The following is a 12,889-nucleotide window of genomic DNA, read 5'->3' on the forward strand; positions in this document are numbered from 1 at the left end:
CGAATGTGCAATCTGCCCAGGTTCGAATCTCAAAAGGGTATGGCTGACTGATGAGAATAAATGAGTTTAAAATGGCCAAATCAGTCTCCCTTTAATTCTTTTTTACCAATCCAAAAAATTTACAGAAATAATGAGTTGTCACAGTTGTGCCTACAGCTTGTGGATGGCCTTAGGTTAGGCTGATAAAGCCAATAAGATTTGGCTCGTATTTGGGCCTTGGAAGGTATTCTAAAATATGAACCAAATACTTAACACATATCTCCCTTGCCTCTCAGCTAACAAAGCGAGAAAGAGCCTGTGGCCTAGAGGTTAAACAACTGCCGAATGTGCAATCGGCCCGGGTTAAAAATCTCAGAAGGGTATGGCTGACTGATGAGAAGAAATGAGTTTGAAATGGCCATATCAGTCTCCCTTTAATTCTTTGTTAGCAATCCAAAAAATTTACACAAATAATGAGTTGTCACAGTTGTGACTACAGCTTTTGGATGGCCTTAGGTTAGGATGATACAGACAATAGGATTTGGCTCGTATTTGGGCCATGCAAGGTATTCTAAAATACGTAACAAATACTTAACACATATCTCCCTTGCCTCTCAGCTAACAAAGCGATAAAGAGCCTGTGGCCTAGAGGTTAAACAACTGCCTAATGTGCAATCGGCCCGGGTTAAAAATCTCAGAAGGGTATGGCTGACTGATGAGAATAAATGAGTTTAAAATGGCCAAATCAGTCTCCCTTTAATTCTTTTTTACCAATTCAAAAAATTTACAGAAATAATGAGTTGTCACAGTTGTGCCTACAGCTTGTGGATGGCCTTAGGTTAGGCTGATAAAGCCAATAAGATTTGGCTCGTATTTGGGCCTTGGAAGGTATTCTAAAATATGAACCAAATACTTAACACATATCTCCCTTGCCTCTCAGCTAACAAAGCGAGAAAGAGCCTGTGGCCTAGAGGTTAAACAACTGCCGAATGTGCAATCGGCCCGGGTTCGAATCTCAGAAGGGTATGGCTGACTGATGAGAACAAATGAGTTTAAAATGGCCATATCAGTCTCCCTTTAATTCTTTGTTAGCAATCCAAAAAATTTACACAAATAATGAGTTGTCACAGTTGTGACTAAAGCTTGTGGATGGCCTTAGCTTAGGCTGACACAGGCAATAAGATTTGGCCCGTATTTGGGCCATGCAAGGTATTCTAAAATACGTAACAAATACTTAACACATATCTCCCTTGCCTCTCAGCTAACAAAGCGAGAAAGAGCCTGTGGCCTAGAGGTTAAACAACTGCCGAATGTGCAATCTGCCCAGGTTCGAATCTCAAAAGGGTATGGCTGACTGATGAGAATAAATGAGTTTAAAATGGCCAAATCAGTCTCCCTTTAATTCTTTTTTACCAATCCAAAAAATTTACAGAAATAATGAGTTGTCACAGTTGTGCCTACAGCTTGTGGATGGCCTTAGGTTAGGCTGATAAAGCCAATAAGATTTGGCTCGTATTTGGGCCTTGGAAGGTATTCTAAAATATGAACCAAATACTTAACACATATCTCCCTTGCCTCTCAGCTAACAAAGCGAGAAAGAGCCTGTGGCCTAGAGGTTAAACAACTGCCGAATGTGCAATCGGCCCGGGTTAAAAATCTCAGAAGGGTATGGCTGACTGATGAGAAGAAATGAGTTTGAAATGGCCATATCAGTCTCCCTTTAATTCTTTGTTAGCAATCCAAAAAATTTACACAAATAATGAGTTGTCACAGTTGTGACTACAGCTTTTGGATGGCCTTAGGTTAGGATGATACAGACAATAGGATTTGGCCCGTATTTGGGCCATGCAAGGTATTCTAAAATACGTAACAAATACTTAACACATATCTCCCTTGCCTCTCAGCTAACAAAGCGATAAAGAGCCTGTGGCCTAGAGGTTAAACAACTGCCTAATGTGCAATCGGCCCGGGTTAAAAATCTCAGAAGGGTATGGCTGACTGATGAGAATAAATGAGTTTAAAATGGCCAAATCAGTCTCCCTTTAATTCTTTTTTACCAATTCAAAAAATTTACAGAAATAATGAGTTGTCACAGTTGTGCCTACAGCTTGTGGATGGCCTTAGCTTAGGCTGATACAGGCAATAAGATTTGGCCTGTATTTGGGCCTTGCAAGGTATTCTAAAATAGGAAACAAATACTTAACACATATCTCCCTTGCCTCTCAGCTAACAAAGCGAGAAAGAGCCTGTGGCCTAGAGGTTAAACAACTGCCGAATGTGCAATCTGCCTGGGTTCGAATCTCAGAAGGGTATGGCTGACTGATGAGAAGAAATGAGTTTAAAATGGCCATATCAGTCTCCCTTTAATTCTTTGTTAGCAATCCAAAAAATTTACACAAATAATGAGTTGTCACAGTTGTGACTACAGCTTGTGGATGGCCTTAGCTTAGGCTGATACAGGCAATAAGATTTGGCCCGTATTTGGGCCTTGCAATATATTCTAAAATATGAAACAAATACTTAACACAAATCTCCCTTGCCTCTCAGCTAACAAAGCGAGAAAGAGCCTGTGGCCTAGAGGTTAAACAACTGCCGAATGTGCAATCGGCCCAGGTTCGAATCTCAGAAGGGTATGGCTGACTGATGAGAATAAATGAGTTTGAAATGGCCATATCAATCTCCCTGCAATTCTTTGTTAGCAATCCAAAAAATTTACACAAATAATGAGTTGTCACAGTTGTGACTACAGCTTGTGGATGGCCTTAGGTTAGGCTGATACAGACAATAAGATTTGGACCGTGTTTGGGCCTTGCAAGGTATTCTAAAGTACGTAACAAATACTTAACACATATCTCCCTTGCCTCTCAGCTAACAAAGCGAGAAAGAGCCTGTGGCCTAGAGGTTAAACAACTGCCGAATGTGCAATCTGCCCAGGTTCGAATCTCAGAAGGGTATGGCTGACTGATGAGAATAAATGAGTTTAAAATGGCCATATCAGTCTCCCTTTAATTCTTTTTTACCAATCCAAAAAATTTACAGAAATAATGAGTTGTCACAGTTGTGCCTACAGCTTGTGGATGGCCTTAGGTTAGGCTGATAAAGCCAATAAGATTTGGCTCGTATTTGGGCCTTGGAAGGTATTCTAAAATATGAAACAAATACTTAACACATATCTCCCTTGCCTCTCAGCTAACAAAGCGAGAAAGAGCCTGTGGCCTAGAGGTTAAACAACTGCTGAATGTGCAATCTGCCCGGGTTCGAATCTCAGAAGGGTATGGCTGACTGATGAGAAGAAATGAGTTTAAAATGGCCATATCAGTCTCCCTTTAATTCTTTGTTAGCAATCCAAAAAATTTACACAAATAATGAGTTGTCACAGTTGTGACTACTGCTTGTGGATGGCCTTAGGTTAGGCTGATACAGACAATAGGATTTGGCCCGTATTTGGGCCTCGCAAGGTATTCTAAAATAGGAAACAAATACTTAACACATATCTCCCTTGCCTCTCAGATAACAAAGCGAGAAAGAGCCTGTGGCCTAGAGGTTAAACAACTGCCTAATATTCAATTAGCCCAGGTTCGAATCTCAGAAGGGTATGGCTGACTGATGAGAAGAAATGAGTTTGAAAGGGCCATATCAATCTCCCTTTAATTCTTTGTTAGCAATCCAAAAAATTTACACAAATAATGAGTTGTCACAGTTGTGACTACAGCTTTTGGATGGCCTTAGCTTAGGCTGACACAGGCAATAAGATTTGGCCCGTATTTGGGCCATGCAAGGTATTCTAAAATACGTAACAAATACTTAACACATATCTCCCTTGCCTCTCAGCTAACAAAGCGAGAAAGAGCCTGTGGCCTAGAGGTTAAACAACTGCCTAATGTGCAATCGGCCCGGGTTAAAAATCTCAGAAGGGTATGGCTGACTGATGAGAATAAATGAGTTTAAAATGGCCAAATCAGTCTCCCTTTAATTCTTTTTTACCAATTCAAAAAATTTACAGAAATAATGAGTTGTCACAGTTGTGCCTACAGCTTGTGGATGGCCTTAGGTTAGGCTGATAAAGCCAATAAGATTTGGCTCGTATTTGGGCCTTGGAAGGTATTCTAAAATAGGAAACAAATACTTAACACATATCTCCCTTGCCTCTCAGCTAACAAAGCGAGAAAGAGCCTCTGGCCTAGAGGTTAAACAACTGCCGAATGTGCAATCTGCCTGGGTTCGAATCTCAGAAGGGTATGGCTGACTGATGAGAAGAAATGAGTTTAAAATGGCCATATCAGTCTCCCTTTAATTCTTTGTTAGCAATCCAAAAAATTTACACAAATAATGAGTTGTCACCGTTGTGACTACAGCTTGTGGATGGCCTTAGCTTAGGCTGATACAGGCAATAAGATTTGGCCCGTATTTGGGCCTTGCAATGTATTCTAAAATATGAAACAAATACTTAACACAAATCTCCCTTGCCTCTCAGCTAACAAAGCGAGAAAGAGCCTGTGGCCTAGAGGTTAAACAACTGCCGAATGTGCAATCGGCCCAGGTTCGAATCTCAGAAGGGTATGGCTGACTGATGAGAATAAATGAGTTTGAAATGGCCATATCAATCTCCCTTTAATTCTTTGTTAGCAATCCAAAAAATTTACACAAATAATGAGTTGTCACAGTTGTGACTACAGCTTGTGGATGGCCTTAGCTTAGGCTGATACAGGCAATAAGATTTGGCCCGTATTTGGGCCTTGCAAGGTATTCTAAAATATGAAACAAATACTTAACACATATCTCCCTTGCCTCTCAACTAACAAAGCGAGAAAGAGCCTGTGGCCTAGAGGTTAAACAACTGCCGAATGTGCAATCGGCCCAGGTTCGAATCTCAGAAGGGTATGGCTGACTGATGAGAAGAAATGAGTTTGAAATGGCCATATCAATCTCCCTTTAATTCTTTGTTAGCAATCCAAAAAATTTACACAAATAATGAGTTGTCACAGTTGTGACTACAGCTTGTGGATGGCCTTAGGTTAGGCTGATACAGACAATAAGATTTGGCCCGGATTTGGGCCTTGCAAGGTATTCTAAAGTACGTAACAAATACTTAACACATATCTCCCTTGCCTCTCAGCTAACAAAGCGAGAAAGAGCTTGTGGCCTAGAGGTTAAACAACTGCCGAATGTGCAATCTGCCCGGGTTCGAATCTCAGAAGGGTATGGCTGACTGATGAGAAGAAATGAGTTTAAAATGGCCATATCAGTCTCCCTTTAATTCTTTGTTAGCAATCCAAAAAATTTACACAAATTATGAGTTGTCACAGTTGTGACTACAGCTTGTGGATGGCCTTAGGTTAGGCTGATACAGACAATAGGATTTGGCCCGTATTTGGGCCTCGCAAGGTATTCTAAAATATGAAGCAAATACTTAACACATATCTCCCTTGCCTCTCAGCTAACAAAGCGAGAAAGAGCCTGTGGCCTAGAGGTTAAACAACTGCCGAATGTGCAATCGGCCCGGGTTCAAAATCTCAGAAGGGTATGGCTGACTGATGAGAAGAAATGAGTTTGAAATGGCCATATCAGTCTCCCTTTAATTCTTTGTTAGCAATCCAAAAAATTTACACAAATAATGAGTTGTCACAGTTGTGACTACAGCTTTTGGATGGCCTTAGGTTAGGATGATACAGACAATAGGATTTGGCCCGTATTTGGGCCTCGCAAGTTATTCTAAAATAGGAAACAAATACTTAACACATATCTCCCTTGCCTCTCAGCTAACAAAGCGAGAAAGAGCCTGTGGCCTAGAGGTTAAACAACTGCCGAATGTGCAATCTGCCTGGGTTCGAATCTCAGAAGGGTATGGCTGACTGATGAGAAGAAATGAGTTTAAAATGGCCATATCAGTCTCCCTTTAATTCTTTGTTAGCAATCCAAAAAATTTACACAAATAATGAGTTGTCACAGTTGTGACTACAGCTTGTGGATGGCCTTAGCTTAGGCTGATACAGGCAATAAGATTTGGCCCGTATTTGGGCCTTGCAAGGTATTCTAAAATATGAAACAAATACTTAACACATATCTCCCTTGCCTCTCAGCTAACAAAGCGAGAAAGAGCCTGTGGCCTAGAGGTTAAACAACTGCCGAATGTGCAATCGGCCCAGGTTCGAATCTCAGGAGGGTATGGCTGACTGATGAGAATAAATGAGTTTGAAATGGCCATATCAATCTCCCTTTAATTCTTTGTTAGCAATCCAAAAAATTTACACAAATAATGAGTTGTTACAGTTGTGACTACAGCTTGTGGATGGCCTTAGGTTAGGCTGATACAGACAATAAGATTTGGCCCGTGTTTGGGCCTTGCAAGGTATTCTAAAGTACGTAACAAATACTTAACACATATCTCCCTTGCCTCTCAGCTAACAAAGCGAGAAAGAGCCTGTGGCCTAGAGGTTAAACAACTGCCGAATGTGCAATCTGCCCAGGTTCGAATCTCAGAAGGGTATGGCTGACTGATGAGAATAAATGAGTTTAAAATGGCCATATCAGTCTCCCTTTAATTCTTTTTTACCAATCCAAAAAATTTACAGAAATAATGAGTTGTCACAGTTGTGCCTACAGCTTGTGGATGGCCTTAGGTTAGGCTGATAAAGCCAATAAGATTTGGCTCGTATTTGGGCCTTGGAAGGTATTCTAAAATATGAAGCAAATACTTAACACATATCTCCCTTGCCTCTCAGCTAACAAAGCGAGAAAGAGCCTGTGGCCTAGAGGTTAAACAACTGCCGAATGTGCAATCGGCCCGGGTTAAAAATCTCAGAAGGGTATGGCTGACTGATGAGAAGACATGAGTTTAAAATGGCCATATCAGTCTCCCTTTAATTCTTTGTTAGCAATCCAAAAAATTTACACAAATAATGAGTTGTCACAGTTGTGACTACAGCTTGTGGATGGCCTTAGCTTAGGCTGACACAGGCAATAAGATTTGGCCCGTATTTGGGCCATGCAAGGTATTCTAAAATACGTAACAAATACTTAACACATATCTCCCTTGCCTCTCAGCTAACAAAGCGAGAAAGAGCCTGTGGCCTAGAGGTTAAACAACTGCCTAATGTGCAATCGGCCCGGGTTAAAAATCTCAGAAGGGTATGGCTGACTGATGAGAATAAATGAGTTTAAAATGGCCAAATCAGTCTCCCTTTAATTCTTTGTTAGCAATCCAAAAAATTTACACAAATAATGAGTTGTCACAGTTGTGCCTACAGCTTGTGGATGGCCTTAGGTTAGGCTGATAAAGCCAATAGGATTTGGCCCGTATTTGGGCCTCGCAAGGTATTCTAAAATAGGAAACAAATACTTAACACATATCTCCCTTGCCTCTCAGCTAACAAAGCGATAAAGAGCCTGTGGCCTAGAGGTTAAACAACTGCCGAATGTGCAATCGGCCCGGGTTCGAATCTCAGAAGGGTATGGCTGACTGATGAGAACAAATGAGTTTAAAATGGCCATATCAGTCTCCCTTTAATTCTTTGTTAGCAATCCAAAAAATTTACACAAATAATGAGTTGTCACAGTTGTGACTACAGCTTGTGGATGGCCTTAGCTTAGGCTGACACAGGCAATAAGATTTGGCCCGTATTTGGGCCATGCAAGGTATTCTAAAATACGTAACAAATACTTAACACATATCTCCCTTGCCTCTCAGCTAACAAAGCGAGAAAGAGCCTGTGGCCTAGAGGTTAAACAACTGCCTAATGTGCAATCGGCCCGGGTTAAAAATCTCAGAAGGGTATGGCTGACTGATGAGAATAAATGAGTTTAAAATGGCCAAATCAGTCTCCCTTTAATTCTTTTTTACCAATTCAAAAAATTTACAGAAATAATGAGTTGTCACAGTTGTGCCTACAGCTTGTGGATGGCCTTAGGTTAGGCTGATAAAGCCAATAAGATTTGGCTCGTATTTGGGCCTTGGAAGGTATTCTAAAATAGGAAACAAATACTTAACACATATCTCCCTTGCCTCTCAGCTAACAGAGCGAGAAAGAGCCTGTGGCCTAGAGGTTAAACAACTGCCGAATGTGCAATCTGCCCGGGTTCGAATCTCAGAAGGGTATGGCTGACTGATGAGAACAAATGAGTTTAAAATGGCCATATCAGTCTCCCTTTAATTCTTTGTTAGCAATCCAAAAAATTTACACAAATAATGAGTTGTCACAGTTGTGACTACAGCTTGTGGATGGCCTTAGCTTAGGTTTATACAGGCAATAAGATTTGGCCCGTATTTGGGCCTTGCAAGGTATTCTAAAATATGAAACAAATACTTAACACATATCTCCCTTGCCTCTCAGCTAACAAAGCGAGAAAGAGCCTGTGGCCTAGAGGTTAAACAACTGCCGAATGTGCAATCGGCCCAGGTTCGAATCTCAGAAGGGTATGGCTGACTGATGAGTATAAATGAGTTTGAAATGGCCATATCAATCTCCCTTTAATTCTTTGTTAGCAATCCAAAAAATTTACACAAATAATGAGTTGTCACAGTTGTGACTACAGCTTGTGGATGGCCTTAGCTTAGGCTGATACAGGCAATAAGATTTGGCCCGTATTTGGGCCTTGCAAGGTATTCTAAAATATGAAACAAATACTTAACACATATCTCCCTTGCCTCTCAGCTAACAAAGCGAGAAAGAGCCTGTGGCCTAGAGGTTAAACAACTGCCGAATGTGCAATCGGCCCAGGTTCGAATCTCAGAAGGGTATGGCTGACTGATGAGAAGAAATGAGTTTGAAATGGCCATATCAATCTCCCTTTAATTCTTTGTTAGCAATCCAAAAAATTTACACAAATAATGAGTTGTCACAGTTGTGACTACAGCTTGTGGATGGCCTTAGGTTAGGCTGATACAGACAATAAGATTTGGCCCGGATTTGGGCCTTGCAAGGTATTCTAAAGTACGTAACAAATACTTAACACATATCTCCCTTGCCTCTCAGCTAACAAAGCGAGAAAGAGCTTGTGGCCTAGAGGTTAAACAACTGCCTAATGTGCAATCGGCCCGGGTTCGAATCTCAGAAGGGTATGGCTGACTGATGAGAATAAATGAGTTTAAAATGGCCAAATCAGTCTCCCTTTAATTCTTTTTTACCAATCCAAAAAATTTACAGAAATAATGAGTTGTCACAGTTGTGCCTACAGCTTGTGGATGGCCTTAGGTTAGGCTGATAAAGCCAATAAGATTTGGCTCGTATTTGGGCCTTGGAAGGTATTCTAAAATATGAAACAAATACTTAACACATATCTCCCTTGCCTCTCAGCTAACAAAGCGAGAAAGAGCCTGTGGCCTAGAGGTTAAGCAACTGCCGAATGTGCAATCTGCCCGGGTTCGAATCTCAGAAGGGTATGGCTGACTGATGAGAAGAAATGAGTTTAAAATGGCCATATCAGTCTCCCTTTAATTCTTTGTTAGCAATCCAAAAAATTTACACAAATTATGAGTTGTCACAGTTGTGATTACAGCTTGTGGATGGCCTTAGGTTAGGCTGATACAGACAATAGGATTTGGCCCGTATTTGGGCCTCGCAAGGTATTCTAAAATAGGAAACAAATACTTAACACATATCTCCCTTGCCTCTCAGCTAACAAAGCGAGAAAGAGCCTGTGGCCTAGAGGTTAAACAACTGCCGAATGTGCAATCTGCCCAGGTTCGAATCTCAAAAGGGTATGGCTGACTGATGAGAATAAATGAGTTTAAAATGGCCAAATCAGTCTCCCTTTAATTCTTTTTTACCAATCCAACAAATTTACAGAAATAATGAGTTGTCACAGTTGTGCCTACAGCTTGTGGATGGCCTTAGGTTAGGCTGATAAAGCCAATAAGATTTGGCTCGTATTTGGGCCTTGGAAGGTATTCTAAAATATGAAGCAAATACTTAACACATATCTCCCTTGCCTCTCAGCTAACAAAGCGAGAAAGAGCCTGTGGCCTAGAGGTTAAACAACTGCCGAATGTGCAATCGGCCCGGGTTAAAAATCTCAGAAGGGTATGGCTGACTGATGAGAAGAAATGAGTTTGAAATGGCCATATCAGTCTCCCTTTAATTCTTTGTTAGCAATCCAAAAAATTTACACAAATAATGAGTTGTCACAGTTGTGACTACAGCTTTTGGATGGCCTTAGGTTAGGATGATACAGACAATAGGATTTGGCCCGTATTTGGGCCATGCAAGGTATTCTAAAATACGTAACAAATACTTAACACATATCTCCCTTGCCTCTCAGCTAACAAAGCGATAAAGAGCCTGTGGCCTAGAGGTTAAACAACTGCCTAATGTGCAATCGGCCCGGGTTAAAAATCTCAGAAGGGTATGGCTGACTGATGAGAATAAATGAGTTTAAAATGGCCAAATCAGTCTCCCTTTAATTCTTTTTTACCAATTCAAAAAATTTACAGAAATAATGAGTTGTCACAGTTGTGCCTACAGCTTGTGGATGGCCTTAGCTTAGGCTGATACAGGCAATAAGATTTGGCCTGTATTTGGGCCTTGCAAGGTATTCTAAAATAGGAAACAAATACTTAACACATATCTCCCTTGCCTCTCAGCTAACAAAGCGAGAAAGAGCCTGTGGCCTAGAGGTTAAACAACTGCCGAATGTGCAATCTGCCTGGGTTCGAATCTCAGAAGGGTATGGCTGACTGATGAGAAGAAATGAGTTTAAAATGGCCATATCAGTCTCCCTTTAATTCTTTGTTAGCAATCCAAAAAATTTACACAAATAATGAGTTGTCACAGTTGTGACTACAGCTTGTGGATGGCCTTAGCTTAGGCTGATACAGGCAATAAGATTTGGCCCGTATTTGGGCCTTGCAATGTATTCTAAAATATGAAACAAATACTTAACACAAATCTCCCTTGCCTCTCAGCTAACAAAGCGAGAAAGAGCCTGTGGCCTAGAGGTTAAACAACTGCCAAATGTGCAATCGGCCCAGGTTCGAATCTCAGAAGGGTATGGCTGACTAATGAGAATAAATGAGTTTGAAATGGCCATATCAATCTCCCTTTAATTCTTTGTTAGCAATCCAAAAAATTTACACAAATAATGAGTTGTCACAGTTGTGACTACAGCTTGTGGATGGCCTTAGGTTAGGCTGATACAGACAATAAGATTTGGCCCGTGTTTGGGCCTTGCAAGGTATTCTAAAGTACGTAACAAATACTTAACACATATCTCCCTTGCCTCTCAGCTAACAAAGCGAGAAAGAGCCTGTGGCCTAGAGGTTAAACAACTGCCGAATGTGCAATCTGCCCAGGTTCGAATCTCAGAAGGGTATGGCTGACTGATGAGAATAAATGAGTTTAAAATGGCCATATCAGTCTCCCTTTAATTCTTTTTTACCAATCCAAAAAATTTACAGAAATAATGAGTTGTCACAGTTGTGCCTACAGCTTGTGGATGGCCTTAGGTTAGGCTGATAAAGCCAATAAGATTTGGCTCGTATTTGGGCCTTGGAAGGTATTCTAAAATATGAAGCAAATACTTAACACATATCTCCCTTGCCTCTCAGCTAACAAAGCGAGAAAGAGCCTGTGGCCTAGAGGTTAAACAACTGCCGAATGTGCAATCGGCCCGGGTTAAAAATCTCAGAAGGGTATGGCTGACTGATGAGAAGAAATGAGTTTAAAATGGCCATATCAGTCTCCCTTTAATTCTTTGTGAGCAATCCAAAAAATTTACACAAATAATGAGTTGTCACAGTTGTGACTACAGCTTGTGGATGGCCTTAGCTTAGGCTGACACAGGCAATAAGATTTGGCCCGTATTTGGGCCATGCAAGGTATTCTAAAATACGTAACAAATACTTAACACATATCTCCCTTGCCTCTCAGCTAACAAAGCGAGAAAGAGCCTGTGGCCTAGAGGTTAAACAACTGCCTAATGTGCAATCGGCCCGGGTTAAAAATCTCAGAAGGGTATGGCTGACTGATGAGAATAAATGAGTTTAAAATGGCCAAATCAGTCTCCCTTTAATTCTTTTTTACCAATTCAAAAAATTTACTGAAATAATGAGTTGTCACAGTTGTGCCTACAGCTTGTGGATGGCCTTAGGTTAGGCTGATAAAGCCAATAAGATTTGGCTCGTATTTGGGCCTTGGAAGGTATTCTAAAATAGGAAACAAATACTTAACACATATCTCCCTTGCCTCTCAGCTAACAAAGCGAGAAAGAGCCTGTGGCCTAGAGGTTAAACAACTGCCGAATGTGCAATCTGCCCGGGTTCGAATCTCAGAAGGGTATGGCTGACTGATGAGAAGAAATGAGTTTAAAATGGCCATATCAGTCTCCCTTTAATTCTTTGTTAGCAATCCAAAAAATTTACACAAATAATGAGTTGTCACAGTTGTGACTACAGCTTGTGGATGGCCTTAGCTTAGGCTGATACACGCAATAAGATTTGGCCCGTATTTGGGCCTTGCAAGGTATTCTAAAATATGAAACAAATACTTAACACATATCTCCCTTGCCTCTCAGCTAACAAAGCGAGAAAGAGCCTGTGGCCTAGAGGTTAAACAACTGCCGAATGTGCAATCTGCCCGGGTTCGAATCTCAGAAGGGTATCGCTGACTGATGAGAAGAAATGAGTTTGAAATGGCCATATCAGTCTCCCTTTAATTCTTTGTTAGCAATCCAAAAAATTTACACAAATTATGAGTTGTCACACTTGAGACTACAGCTTGTGGATGGCCTTAGGTTAGGCTGATACAGACAATAGGATTTGGCGCGTATTTGGGCCTCGCAAGGTATTCTAAAATAGGAAACAAATACTTAACACATATCTCCCTTGCCTCTCAGCTAACAAAGCGAGAAAGAGCCTGTGGCCTAGAGGTTAAACAACTGCCGAATGTGCAATCTGCCCAGGTTCGAATCTCAGAAG

Source organism: Vipera berus, assembly GCF_964194415.1.
Source record: "Vipera berus genome assembly, chromosome: W".
NCBI classification, from domain to species: domain Eukaryota; kingdom Metazoa; phylum Chordata; class Lepidosauria; order Squamata; family Viperidae; genus Vipera; species Vipera berus.